Here is a 12604-nt window from a genome sequence, read left to right as displayed (position 1 = left end):
GCTGTAGGGTGAGATGCAGTTTCTTTCCAGTAGATCTCTGTTAGGATGCAAATAGGAAAGTGCCAAGGAGCAAGACAAGGCTATGGGAATCGGATGCAGGAAGAGATGTCAGGTCATCTAAGTAGAAGATAATCAGCACAAGCAAGGAAGAAGTTTGCCACACAGTGCACCAGAATCAGTAACAGGCCCAAAGCATAGGAAGAAAAGAGCCCACTCCTGTTGGGGAAACACACATGTCTTGGTAAGAAGAAAAGTTTGTAAACTAAAACTCAAGTAGCCCCAGAAGCTCAAGGCATTATACTAGGGGTTTCTATTAGTTATGCATTGCTATATAAAGAATCATGCCAACATTTTTTTTGTCTTAAAAACACTCAAGCATTATTTCATTGTTCCTCCGTGTCAGGAATTATTGAGCAGCTTAGCTAGATAGTTCTGGCTCTGGGTATCTCATGAATCTTAAGGCTACAGTCACAGTGTCAGCCAGGGTTGCATTATCTGCAGATGTGACTGGGCTGGGCTGGAGGATTCACTTTCCAAGATGGTACAAGACTTATTGGTAGGAGGTCTTAGTTCTATGTAGACCCATCTCTAGGGTGCTTGGGTATTCACAACATGACAACTGGGCTTCCCTCAGAGCGAGTGACCCAGGAGAAGACAGCAAGGAGAAAGCCATGGTATCTTTTGTGACACAGTATTGGAAGTCACACATCATCATGTCTACCACATTCTATTTATTAGAGATGTGTCACTAAGTACAGCCCACATTCAAGGGGAGGGCAATCGAGCTTTACTTTTTGAAAGGAGGAGTATAAAAGAATTTATGAGTATATTTTACCGCTGGTACAGGATCTCACTCCCTCCTCCATCCCCCACAAAGAAAGGAGGAGAGGAATATAAGTGAGGAAGAAGTTACCTACAGTTTAGAGAAGTAAATATTTGAATTAACCCTACGTGTTACACTTACTCTGAATGAATCGATAAACTCTCCTCATTGTTAAAGACCTCTGGAGTTAGGTTTTCTGTCCCCACAGCTGGAAAACATGCTAATGATACAGAGTGCAACAAGTTAGGGATCATCCTGCAAGTGGACAGGTAGGGTAGAGGTCAGCAAGGTGAGACCCTTGTGCTCAGGAGAGGTGGCTCCATACCCAGCCCAAGGGAATGGATCAACAGTGGTCATTCCAACCCCCTTGTTAATTGATTGGCTTAGGCCAGTGGTTCTCAAACTGGAGCAACAGAAGCAGCCTTATCCTGAGACAGTAGGTCCAGGATGGGCTGAGAGATTGCATATCTCAGATGCTGCTGGTGGTGGTGGTCCAAGGACCACACTTTGAGAACCACTAGATCAGGCCTATAAGAGGGTAGAGGGGCCAGTCTTCTAGGGGGTTCCTGGAGGAACTTCCTACATTTTAAGGAGATTGAAGAAGAGGCAGGGTTTTATTTGTTTTTCTGCTTTTGGATGTTAATGTGTGAAAATGTGCTGCTGGGGCCATCCTGTGACTGACCATGGTAGGAGTGAGCCAACGAGCTGATGTGGGCAGAGCAGGAGGCTAGTGAGGATCTGGGCCTGTGAAGACATTATGGGGGACCAGCCCTGAAGCTCTCTACAACCACACTTGTGTTGCAAGATAATGAGTTTCCTTATGGATCAAGTCATTAGGGATTGTGTTTTCTGATTTCTCACCTGGGAAAAAAGATCCCAAGGAAAAAAGAATGCTAGAAAAAAGATCCCAGCATTTTAAAACTTTGTACTTTCAGGGGCTCCTGGGGGCATAATTAAGTGTCTAACTCTTGGTTTTGGCACAGGTCATGATCCTCAGGGTTGTGAGATCAAGCCCCATGTCATGCTCCTTGCTCAGCACAGAGTCTGCTTGAGATTCCCTCTCCCTCTCCCCCTCCCACTCAGGCTCTCTCTGAAATAAGTAAATAAATATATATATTTTAAACTTTGCACTTTCAAAGGTGAAAAGTGACATCTCAAAGTTAATTTGCATTTCCATGATTACTAGTGAGATTGAGGATTTTTTTAATACCCATTCCTCTTGAAGCAGATGGATTGTAGACAAGAGACTATAAGCATAATATCTCCATGATAATCGCCATTCATTACTTTTGCTTACTCAGGTGGGACTGAAAATATGTGGCTTAGGCTATTAACTCTGATGCAATCTGAGGTACACTGTGGCACTTGGCAATACCTGTGTTTGGGCAGAGGCTTCGAATTGGTCCTGAAAGAAGTGTTTCATCCCTGAGTTTTATTTTCTTCCTTTGGATCTTTTTAGCTTGAGAAATGTGCTTCTGTGGATACCATTTCTCTTCACCAAAGCAGGCAAGAGTATAAACCGTGCTGACAAAGGCTTCCTTTTCTGATTTAAAAATTCATTCTAAAAGCAAAGAGGAAATCCTCAGACATTTCGCTGCCTCATGAAGAAATGGCAGCAGATGACTAAGAGTCGACACATGCCTGGTTGAAGATCTTTACAGCATGCTACTAATACCCCATCTTGCCTCTAGTATCATGCATCAGAGCAATTGAGCTTTAGAAATGACATTTCTGACTAGGATGGGCAGGGGCCCAGACATTGTTGGACAGTTCCTGCCAGTTCCTGGAAATAAAACATTGTCAGGATTCTTGTTCACTGTCTCTTCCTGTTGCACCCTCTTATATGTGTGTGAAATTGGAGGCAGCTTGTTGACTAAAGACTAAGAAGTACTCTCTTCATTGAAGAAGCCAAAGTGTCAGGTTTGATGAAGCCACTGTGAGAGTGTAAATTATATTTTCTTTATTAATGTCTCTCAAACACACACTCTGCCTGGAACACATCCAGTGCATAAAACTATATATATAAACCAAAAAGTTCATGGATTTATCTTTGGGCATTGCCTTTTCTTGATCTGTTGTAGGGTGAAATTTCTGTTTTTGGAACAACTGGAGTGAAGCTCCCTGGCTTGTCAAATAATTGAGTTATTGAGCTTTCCATGATGATAGTGGAAAGTTGAGGCTTCAGCCTGGCGAAAGAATGGTATTAGGGTGGTTTGTTGCCCAAGGATGAAGGCTACTTGGTGGGCTGTTTCAGTAGGGCTCACAGGATGACATTTACTGCTTTTGCCACGATGGAGAAATTGGGCATCAGCTGTGTGAGTGAGAAATTTCTGATGTCAGAGACTTCTGGTGTGACTCTGTCTGTCCGGGGTGACTCACAGGGACCAAGTATACAAAGGCTGACTTACAGAAGCAGAAGTCTTTACTCATTTACACTGAGGAGTGTTAGCATCTACGTGTGTGTGTGTGTGTGTGTGTGTGTGTGTGTGTGTGTGGTATGCAGTTGGATTATGCGGCCAGAATGTTCTTTCTGTCCATGAAGTTCCAATAGAAAGGCAAATTATCATCTGAAAAGTTATTCTTCAAATACGAAAGTTAAAGAAGGACATGTCAGGCAGAGACAAAGGCACTCAACACAAAGCCATGAGAGAGCTTCTCCTGTTTGAAAAGCTATAGTGACCCAACTACTATTGGTGGGTGAAGGACCAGGGTGGAAGTGGCAAGGAACAAAGCTGAGGAGGGAGAGAGGGGCCAGATTCTGAATGATGGATCAAAAAGTTGGAGTTCCCAGCTCCCCTCCTCACAGAAAGAAATTCCTTTGTTTATATCTTTATATATCTTATTACTTTATTTACCCATTGTAATGAATGGGTAAAAGCAATACCCATTAATTGAAAAAAAAAATACAAGCAATTTAAAAATTGCCAACCATGCCTTCCAACCAAGGAAGACCAATCTTTTTTTTTTTTTAATTAATTAGTTAATTTATTTTACATTTTTAAATTTAAATTCAATTTGCCAACATATAGTATAGCTGCCACGCTCGTCCCGTCAAGTGTCCTCCTCAGTGCCTATCACCCGGTCACCCCATCCCGCCACCCACCTCCCCTTCCACAGCCTTTTGTTTGTTTGTTTGTTTTTTTAAAAAATAAATTTATTTTTTATTGGTGTTAAATTTATCAACATACTGAATAACACCCAGTGCTCATCCCGTCAAGTGCCCACCTCAGTGCCCGCCACCCAGTTACCCCCACCCCCCCGCCCACCTCCCCTTCCACCACCCCTAGTTCGTTTCACAGAGTTAAGAGTCTCTCATGTTCTGAAGGAAGACCAGTCTGATGCCTTGATACTTGTTCTTCTATGATGAGTGATAAATACTACTTTCTAATTAGCATTTGCACTTACCAACATATCTCAAACATATTTTATATCAGTTTATATATTTCTGCCACATTTTATAAAATGAAACAGTTATTGTCTATAGTCATTTAAATCATTACAGCTTTTTCCTATTGTGAATAATGCTGAGATGCCCCTTTTGCATATGTTTTTGGCACATGACTGCAGTTTCCATAGTATAAATTTCCACGAACAAGACTGGTGTGGAAAAGGCGTGAACAGAATTCAGACTTTTTGTCATGTCCAGATCTTTTTAATGTTTTCTCTGAAATATCCTCATGGTCCATTCTGAAAGCTGAGTCTAAAGTGGCCATCCAGGTATAACATTATTTTAAAGTCTTGGCTTTCCACTCAAAGTTTTATATAACTTTTGCATGTAACCCTATGTTGTGGACACAATTAAATTGCTTTCCTTCCCAAATCTTTGAGTAAAATTATAGCTTCTGAAAGACGTTTAGTGTTTGTTCTGCAGCTTCCTGTATTCTTGGCATAACTCTTTGCACCTAGTGGGGAGGTGTACCCCGATATTATAGAAGCTCAGTGGAGACACTGAGGAGCCCCAAAGGATGTCCACCAGGCAATGATTTGATTGGATGGTTGGACTCACAGGCCAAGAGAGGAATCAGAAGGCCCTGGGAAGGGAGGCTTGGGCAGAGGGTTCCCATAAGAGTGAAGGTGAGCCACCTGACGCTGAGCAGCAGTGGCCGCGTGGGAGTGCAGAAGACAGATGGAAAGAGGGAGGTACCATTGTGAGGCTTTACTTAACCAGTTGTGAAGAACAAAGGACAGTGAGGAATCTAGGATGAAGGTGTGTTTCCTGTCTTTAGTCTGACAAATGATCAAATGGGAATTATTTTCCCATCATGTTTCTTGTTTTGTGTTGACCCACAGGAAGCTCATAGGTCAGTTTGTGGTCGGTGACAGTATTTGTATTGTTTGTTGTGGTGGTTGACGCCGCTGGTTTTAATTTTTTGTTTCCAGAAGACATCTCTGATGTACAGCTGAAACTAGGCAGTACACAGTCTGTGCGTAAGTAATAAGTACCACCTCGCTCTTAATCTGGGCAAGTCCTTTCCACTCATGACTTGAACCCCAAGGGAGGGGAGTAACCGAGCACTTTGGATTAAAGCCAGGTTTAATGAGGGGTGGGGGTTGTTGTGATGGAGTGGATGGATCCCTAATATCAGATAAACTGGTTTGACATTTTTAAAAAAGATTTATTTATTTATTTATTTTAGAGAGAGAATGAGCATGAGTGGTGGGAGTGGGGGCAGAGGGAGAGAGAACCTCCAGCAGGCTCCTCATTGAGTGCGGAGCCCGATGCAAGGCTTGACCTCGCGACCCTCGAGATCATGACCTGAGCCGAAGTCAAGAGTTGGAAGCTTCATGGATTGTACCACCCAGGCACCGCTGGTTCAACTGTTTAAAGCATTTACATTTTTGAGACTTAGTTCAGCCATACAACTCTTTCTTCTTCCCTCACTGTTTACCATTACTGAAGAGCCAGTTTGACTAGTTTTTGACATTTCTTTAAAATGTATCAGCTAAGCTCTCTGGAAATCAGTCTTTAATCATAATCTTAGCTTATTTTAGGTAGGAACTATCAGTTAGTGTTCTGGAAACTTGCATATTTCCTTTGATTTGATTTGATTCTCGTGGGGGCCACCCTTTTATTTAGTTGTGTCTTTGTAATCTTCACCATTTAAATTTTCTCTTCCCTTTTGTCTGGAGATGGAAAGCAAGGCTTCAGCTTGACCCTGGGGCACTCAAAGCCTGGGACTCAGGGAAGCAGCTGCTTGTCCTGAGGCAGACATTGGATCTTCATTCTTTATTTCCCTTTATTAAAAAATGTTTTTCCCCTTAGTTAATGTTATCCTGGATTTTATTTTCAAAATTGCAAAAAGCAAATTGGATTTCCTTCAGTGACCATGTAAAAGATGCTTGTGCCTCCCTCCCTCCCTCCCTCCCCTCTTTCCTTCCCCAACTTTTAATGATGTTTGCTCTGTTTTCACTTTGATCTTTCATTTTTTTTTCTGAGGAGGAGATAGACCACCTGCTTTTTTAAGAACCCTACCTTTAACCCTAAAGAAATGTTGATCCAGTCACTCTGACTTCTGTGAGCTTCCCCTTCACCAGTTTTGTTTTTTGCTGGGCTCTTTTGGGCAAAATTGTTGGGATACCTGATATTTGCATTTAGTCATATCTGTTAATTCACCTGCTGAAAATCAGCAGCTGATTCATTGTAAACAGGATCTCTGTGCATTGTCTTCAAGTATTAAAGAGATTATTCTAGAAAATGTCAATCATTGCTCAGATGATCAATATACTGATATACTGATATCTACCAATGAAGAACTTTTTTTTTTTTTTTTTTTTTTAATGAAGAACTTTTTATGTCTTTCAAAGGTTTCCAGGAGTGTGGACAGCGCCTTAGCTACCAAAGCGAAATGTTTTAAATGTAGGCTTTAACCAGCCTAAGATAGTGTTAACATTTTGTGAAAAAAATATTTGGAAATCGTGTTATCTTTTGAGTCTCTCATAAAACAGTTCCCTGATATTTTGTTTCTGTTGATTCACTTATGCCTCTCTCCAGGATGAAGGGACTAACTTTATAATAAATGTAACACATTTTAAAATATAAGGGGAGTAGTTTGTTCTGGTTATATATTTATTACAAAGATCTCTGTGGGATTCTGTATTTAAATTCATCTTTCAGTTATTTAATTTCTTAAGACCACAGATAAATTGGTAAATCTAAATATTGCCTTGTTGCAAAGGCTTTCATTAGGTAGATTCCAGATTGAGTGGAAATGAACATAACTCCAAATTATTAAAAAAAAAAAAACAACAACAACAACAACAAATCCAACAAACCTCCAATTATCTGGAGTATTCCCTGACCAAGCAAAAAAAGCATTCCAAGTTCATTCTTGAGAGGTGAGGCATGCAAACTATTTGGTCTCATTCAAGGCCAATGAGAGGGGATCACAGATTTAGGTTGTGTCTGTGCCAGCGAATGTTGTATGTTGATGAAAATGATCTCTGGAGGTACCAATTCAAAGGGGAGAAAGAAACAGGCTTTGGAAAATCCAAGGAAGTCAGTTTGTTTCTGAGACACTGTTGGTGTGTGGGATGTTGGCTGGACCCAAAGAGCATGTTATCTTCACCAGGTGGGAGGATGAGGGGAATTAATCAATTAATTGGTAAATTAAGATGGAAAAGGCTATGATATTTCTTTGGTTTTATGAGAGTCCGGAGGTGAGAGTTATAAACAGGCATTCCCAATGGCAGGCATTTATGCCCTAATGTTGCAATGAATCTCTGGAAAGACTGAGCACAGGCAAGTGTTATTATTAAAGCTAATTAAATCACTCTGGATTATGGTTTGTCCAGGGTATTATCTAACAGAATGATAGCCATAAAGTCTGGAGAAAACAAACAGATGAGGATCAGTTAGTCAAAGAGTCTTCCTGATTATTCTTTCACTTTAAAAACAAGCCTTCCCTCAATACCAGAAATTATTATTAAGTCTCACTGTGCTTTGAATCTTACTAGTACTGCACACTTGCAGACTGACCTGTGTTTGTTGTGGGGAAGCAGGCATGGATTTTCTGATTTTCTTATCTAGTTTTTTTTTTCTTTTTTTGGAACCACATTTGCCAAAGTAATTAAGTAAGAGGTTAATGGCCATCAAATGTCCTGCTGCATTATAGTCACAGCTTCCATATGAAGTGGGATAGCTTTTCTCTTTCTGCATCTCAATATGGCAAAATCATTGGAGGGACAGGGTAGAGAGCAGATTGGTTTTCCAGGCTCTAAACAATAACTACATAATGGTTTGAAATGAAAATGCAAGTATATCATCATCTGAAGAAAAACAGGGAGATGTAATGAATCCAGGGCCATCATCCATAGAAAAAGTAATTTAAAATATTCACTTAAAATATATCTAGTTTGGGGAGGAAATGAGCAAAATAAGGCTCATTTTGGAGCACACACATTTGAAAGTTACATTGTATTAGATTATATATATATGTATATATATTTATAATATGTGTATAATTATATATATATATATATATATATAAAGAGAGAGAGAGAGAGAGAGAGGTATAATGTGTGTTGTAAAGTTAAAAGTAATGTTGGCAAAATGAATGAAATGGAGAATGTGATTAATCAAATTAATTTTTATTATCCATGTAGCTTGCCAAATAATTCACTTGGCTGGATTGTGGCAAAGGTTTGAAATGATTGTTGAGTTCTGCTAAGCCTGTGATGATGGTTAATTTTATGTGTCAACTTGGCTAAGTTATAGCACCCAATTATTGAATCAAGTGCTAGTCTAAGTTTTGCTATGAAGGAATTTTTGTAGACATTGCTAACATCTACAATTAGTTGACTTTAAATAAAGGATTACCCTTGATAGTGTGGGTGGGCCTCATCCAACCAGGTGAAGGTCTCAAGAGCAAAATCTGAGGTTCCCCAGAGAAGAAATTGTGCCTCAAAAGTTGAACAACATTCCTTCCCGAGTTTCTACCCTGCCGGCCCTATGAATTTCGGGTTTGGCAGACTCCATACCCACTTGAGCCAATTCCTTAAAATAAATTTCTCTGTATATTATATATATATAATATATATATATATATATATACACACACACACACAGACACAGACACATACATACACACATTATCTACCCATCTTTGTGTCTATCCTGGTTCTGTTTCTTTGAAAATCCTGGTTTATACAGTCTCAGGTAGCCTTCTATATACCAAATAATTTCAATCGTCCTTCTACATTTCCTGATTTGAATCTGGATTTTCAAAGACCTCACTGGATTTATATTGAAATAATTTCAAACTCATTTAAACCCAAACATTAAAATATGGATGGAATTCTGAAGAAGGATTTTATTAGGAGGGAACGTAGCTGAGATAACACAGTGTAATTCCATTTTGTGCTTTTTCTTCAAAGATCCAAATTTGGGATTTTTTTTTCCCCACTTATGGTTTACTTTCTGATATAGAAATGCAGGGCAGGCATTTTTTGGTAATGCCATTTCGGCAACTCTTAGACTTCCTCTGCACAATGTCTAAGAGAAATATGGTATGGTCAAAGGAAAATGGATAGGAATCCAGGAGTTCTGACTTCTGCTAAGGGTTTTGACTTCTTTGGTATGAGGCATTAAATGAAAACTGTTTCTCTACTCACAAAACTTCTGACAGCAAATGTGTAGGTTTTCTACACCAAGCAGTTCTCCAGATTCTATGGGGACACCAACTGGGTGTGCTGAAATTTAATCCAATTCTGACATTAACTGCCCAGAGTAGTGCAGTCCCCACAGGTTAACGGCTCAGTACCACAAGACTGCCCCTCTCTTCAGATGCCAATGGCAAACACTGGGTCCCCAGGTTACCCACACTTCTGCCTGGCCTGGCTACAGACTGGGTGTGCCTAGTTCAGGTTCCGTAATTTGCTACAACAGCTCACAGAACCCAGAAAAATACTTTATTTATGATTAGTAGTCAATTATAGAGAATATTACAAAGGATACAAATGCAAATGCAAAGCCAAATGAAGGGGTACAGAGGATGAGGTCCAGAAGGGTCCAAAGTGCAAGAGCATTTGTCCCCGTGGAGTTTGGGGTACAGCACCTTCTCAGCTCATGGATGCATAAAGCAACCCGGAAGCTCTCCGAACCCCTTCCAGTAGGGTTTCTGTGGAGATTCTATCATGAAGGCATTGATAAGATCAAGCACTGGTGATTCACTCAACCTCCAGCTCCTCCAACTCTGGTTAATTTCAGCAGAAAAGGAATTTCTGGGCAAGACTTCAGGAAGCAAAATGAGAAAACTGAGAACCTACACTCAAGAGATGGCCTGAAACAGGAGGAGTTGGATACCCAGAACCAGAGATCACCCACAATTACAGGCTGGTTCAGCCCCTGATGCCCACTGGCCCTGGGGTCCAAGATGCAAGCTGTTGTCCCTGGGCTGGACTCTACCCCCACATTTTCTGTTTCTCTCCCTCCTGCTCCTGAATCACAGGTCTAAGTTTAAGTCACCCTTCTGCTGCCTCAAGGACAGTGGGAGCAAGTGAGTAGGCTTTGGGGCTTGACGTCATGGCAAGAAGTTCTTGCATCACACCAATTCTCAAGGAAGAGCATTAAAAAAAAAAAATCAGTGAAGAAAAACCAACAAACTTTCCCCCACCAGGGATGTCTCACTGCATTTAATCTTCATAGCTGCTATTATTATACTCATTTTACAGATGAAGACATTGAGCTCGGAAAGGTTGTGTGGCTTGCCTATGGCCACACAGCTAAAAAGATTAAAAAAAAAAAAAAACAAAGGTGGATTCAAACCCCGATCTGTCTGAATTCAAACCCCAAGTACTGAATGACTTCAACAATTACAGCCTTAATTTTCATTCAATATATTCCAGGAGACCCTTCTATGATTAAAACTTTGCTGGAGTCCCTCATCTGGGAAACAATCTCAAGCCCCAAACAGCTCATCTTCTAAAAGCTTTCCAACTATATTTCAACTTGGCAACAGCACCTTCTCACCACATAGTTTAGAAAATCTCTTAACATTCAGCTGAGGATGTGTATGTATTTTTTGTTTCTGGATTAAAAGTGTTCTGCGTGTTGCTGAGTCACCTCTTCGGTGTTTACCCAATGCTCAGGGCTTGCCAGTGCAAGTTGAGATGAGATTAGAAATTGTAAATCAATGGCTAATCCTACCCACTCTGGAAAACTGAGTCATCGCAAAAAGGCTCTGCGCAACCCCTGAAGCCACCTTCCTCCTCTCTTGTCCCACTGTGCTTTTACTGCGTGTCTGCAAAATTCCAGTAGTCAGTGACTGTCTGGAGCAGGTCTGAAAATTTACCAGATGGAGACAGTTATGTTTAAAATTAATTCCCCTGAAATATAAGGTAGTGTTAATTAAAAAAAACCAACCAAACAAACAAGAAAAACCTGTTTTGCATTTGCCTGCGATGTGATTTTGCCTCCCCTGTGCTCAGCACTGGATGGAGGGCGAGGAGGGGAAGCCTGTGCAGGAGGCCTGCGGGGTGCGGGAGGCCCGACGCTTTGCCCTGCCCGCCTCGGAAAGAGGACACCCTCACGGCCACCTCTTTGCCTGATCCAATGTTCGCATTTCGGACCTGAAGGGCAGCTGCCCCGCGTGCATCTTGCCTTGGTTCCCACCACAAAGCATAGCAGTGAGCTCAGGGCAGAGCCGTTTCCCTGGTTGGGGTCCTGCCAGTGTCCCCACCACCAACCACCCCCCACAGCTCTGCTTCCCTAAGCTCTGCTTCCCTAAGCTGATTTCACTGGCCCGGGCATCGGAGCCCCTGGGTGTTTGTTTAAATGCAGATGCCCAGGCCGGCCGGCACAGCTGCATCAGAATCCTGCATGAGCGCCAAGTTCCCCATGTGATGGGGTGCCCAGGAGGGCCTCCCAATGATGGGTACTCAGGAGGCGGTAAAGCTCTCGGCCTCCGGCCAGCCAGTCAGCCTCTCTCAGGCTGAGCTGAAATGTATTGTTTCAGGGTAATTTTCCTAGTATATTAATGCTTGAGGATTCCCTTTAAACTTTTCCCCCCCTTTGCATCCAATTTCACAGAGCCAACGGAATGATCTGAGTTCATGTAATTACCTAGGAGTCAGCAGCCCGTTCTCTCCTTGGAGATGGATGTGGGTGAAGCTGTGAGTGGAAAACCCACTCTGCCCACTGCCAAGTGGTTCTCTGGCAGGTGTAAGAGTTCTGCTGGAAATCCAGAGCCTGTGGGGTGGGGAGCGCGAGCTGTTTCACTCCCTCTGTGCGCTGTCTGCAAGGTCTCTTCTCTGGGGAAGCTCCTTCCTCTCCCTGTTTGCAGCAGCCTGAGCCTGCTCACCTCCTAAAAGGCCCAGTCATTGTATTTCTTTAACGGGAGATTCAATTTATTTCAATGTAATATGTATATGTTATGTCCCTACTCTGTGTGAGCATCATGCAGGGCTTTGGGGAGAAGAGGATGGAATAGATATAAAGGTAAGAAAAAGAGGCCTCTGCTGCTGGGAGCTGCCCACCGATTGGGGGAGACATTGCTGCACAACTGGGTACAGTGCCAAGGAATAGAGTCAGTGCAGAGTGGAGGTGTAAGCAACAATTGCAGGGGGGTTCATTGACAGAGGGGGGAGGGCTGCTCTCAGGCAGTGCCATCACTGTGGGACAGGATGGAAGAAGTTGACCAAGAGTCAAGGGAATTGTCCAGGGGGGAGCAGCAGGGATGACGAACTTGGCAAACATTCTGTGCTTAAAGATGTCACTCTTTTTGTTTTGTTTTGTTTTGTTTTGTTTTTGGTCCCAGGTTTTAGCTTATCCATATGAAAATAGTG

This window comes from Vulpes lagopus, chromosome 2 (assembly GCF_018345385.1).
Source record: "Vulpes lagopus strain Blue_001 chromosome 2, ASM1834538v1, whole genome shotgun sequence".
Taxonomy (NCBI): Eukaryota; Metazoa; Chordata; class Mammalia; order Carnivora; family Canidae; genus Vulpes; species Vulpes lagopus.
The sequence above is the reverse complement of the archived record's forward strand: the minus strand, read 5'-3'. Positions refer to the sequence as shown.